Here is a 2,682-nt window from a genome sequence, read left to right on the forward strand (position 1 = left end):
AGTATATAACAAGCAATAAAAGTACAAATAACAAATAAATAAAAATACAAATAACTCTTCCTGGTGACAGCTTTCATTCTAAATATAAACAATAGCACAAATAAATCCTTCCCAGTAGAAAATATTAATCTAAATAATAGAAACAGGGTATTAAGCAAATATATGAATCGATGCATTGATGACTAACAATATGATGTATCAATACAACATATCAAAAATCTAAATATAACTAATATATCTATAAGATATAGTAGAAGACTAGCTTGACTTATGAAAAGAGGTCAAATTGCCACTGAGCTGTCATCATATATTTTATCAATTTTAATTGTTTTTAATTGCTTTATTATTATTATTTAATACATGGAGTACCTAATTTTGTTGTGTATATCCTAATGGCCCTTGGGAGTCAAAAAGATAGAGAACCACTGATTTAGATGTCATATTTAGAGTGTAATAGAATACATTTGCTGAGATGAATACAATATGCTGAGATGTCCTTATTGGATGTTAGAAAACATTCTGTAAATTTTGTGTAATGTTTAGAATACATGGAAATATATTTTAATGTTTATCAGACATTTGTAAACAAGAATAAGAATGAGTGAAGTAAATAAGAGACTTAAAATAGATGCATGATGCATCAGCCAATGTGTTATTAAGGGAAATAAACTGAAAGATTTGCTAATTTAGTTGTATAAATGATAGTTTATAAAACACTGGCCAATATAGTGTTGGAGGTTTCAGGGCTATATTTGTGCAGCCTGGTGGCCAATCTTCACTGATTGTATCCAAAAAACATAAAACCACAGCTGCCCAACTCACTGCAGAATTAAATGTGCACCTCAACTCTCCTGTTTCCACCAAAACGGTTGGTCGGGAGCTCCACAGGGTCAATATACATGGCCGGGCTGCTATAGCCAAACCTTTGGTCACTCGTGCCAATGCCAAACGTCGGTTTCAATGGTGCCAGCAGCAGAAATTTTGGGCTGTGGACAATGTGAAACATGTATTGTTCTCTGATGAGCCCACCTTCACTGTCTTTCCCACATCCGGGAGAGTTACGGTGTGGAGAAGCCCCAAAGAAGCTTACCACCCAGACTGTTGCATGCCCAGAGTGAAGCATGGGGATGGATCAGTGATGGTTTGGGCTGCAATATCATGGCATTCCCTAGGCCCAATACTTGTGCTAGATGGGCTTGTGCTTGTCACTGCCAAGGACTACCGAACCATTCTGGAGGACCATGTGCACCCAATGGTTCAAACATTGTACCCTGAAGGCGGTGCTGTGTATGTATCAGGATGATAATGCACCAATACACACAGCAAGACTGGTGACAGAGTGGTTTGATGAACATGAAAGTGAAGTTGAACATCTCCCATGGCCTGCACAGTCACCAGATCTGAATACTATTGAGCCACTATGGGTGTTTTGGAGGAGCGAGTCAGGAAACGTTTTCCTCCACCAGCATCACGTAGAGACCTGGCCACTGTTCTGCAAGAAGAATGGCTCAAAATCCCTCTGGCCACTGTGCAGGACTTGTATCTGTCATTCCCAAAATGAATTGATGCTGTATTTGCCGCAAAAGGAGGCCCTACACCATACTAATAAATTATTGTTGTCTAAAACCAGGTGTTTCAGTTTCATTGTCCAACCGCTGTATATACAGTATATATTCATAAGTGATGAAACATCCAGTTTACACCCTTTAAGCAAACACTTATGCTCTACTGCAGTCTCCAGCTGACTAATTGCTTCTATTTTAATATATTGCCACTCCTAGAGATTTTGTGACATCTGTGGTTAAAAGAAAAATAAGGTGGGAGGTCATTTTATCCCATCTTCCCTATACTACTGAATAATTCAATTTTGTGAAGTATTTTAAGTAGAGACTACTTTGCTTGAATACTTGACTGGATTACATCATTCTCAAGTCAAGTGTGCTATTTAATTTCTATTTTTATCATTTGAACTTGTCATGTGTCTGTTATCCCATGCTTATCTTATACACACTTATACACACCCGGAGCACCACTGCTCCGGGTGTGTGTTCACTGCTGTGTGTGTGCACTTAGGATGGGTTAAATGCAGAGCACTAATTCCAAGTATGGGTAACCATACTTGGCCACATGTCACGTCACTTTCACTTTCACTTATCTGCATTATGTCTTTCAGCCCGAGAATGTATTAATCGAGCAAACGTCAACCCAGCCTCTAGTCAAACTGACGGATTTCGGTGATGCGGCACATCTCTCCAACACCCCTTACATCCACCCTCTGCTGGGCAGCCCAGAGTTCTCTGCCCCTGAGCTGGTGCTGGGTGAACCAGCGGCTCTGGCGTCTGACCTCTGGAGTCTAGGCGTGTTGGCGTACGTGATGCTCAGTGGGGCTTCCCCTTTCCTGGACGAGAGTGTCGAGGAGACCTGCCTCAACATCTGCCGTCTCGACTTCAGCTTCCCGGAGGACTACTTCCGCAGCGTGAGTCAGGCAGCGAGGGACTTCGTATGCGTCTTACTCCAAGGCGAGCCATGCAGACGTCCCTCTGCGCAGGTTTGCCTGCGTGAGGAGCCATGGATGCAGCCCAACGCGGCCTCTGGCGCAGCTCGCCTCGACACTTCCAGACTCATCTCTTTTATAGAGCGGAGGAAACATCAGAACGACCTGCGACCCGTGGCCAGTTTCCG

The sequence above is a fragment of the Sinocyclocheilus anshuiensis genome, unplaced genomic scaffold (genome assembly GCF_001515605.1).
Source record: "Sinocyclocheilus anshuiensis isolate Anshui unplaced genomic scaffold, SAMN03320099.WGS_v1.1 scaffold1272, whole genome shotgun sequence".
NCBI lineage: Eukaryota > Metazoa > Chordata > Actinopteri > Cypriniformes > Cyprinidae > Sinocyclocheilus > Sinocyclocheilus anshuiensis.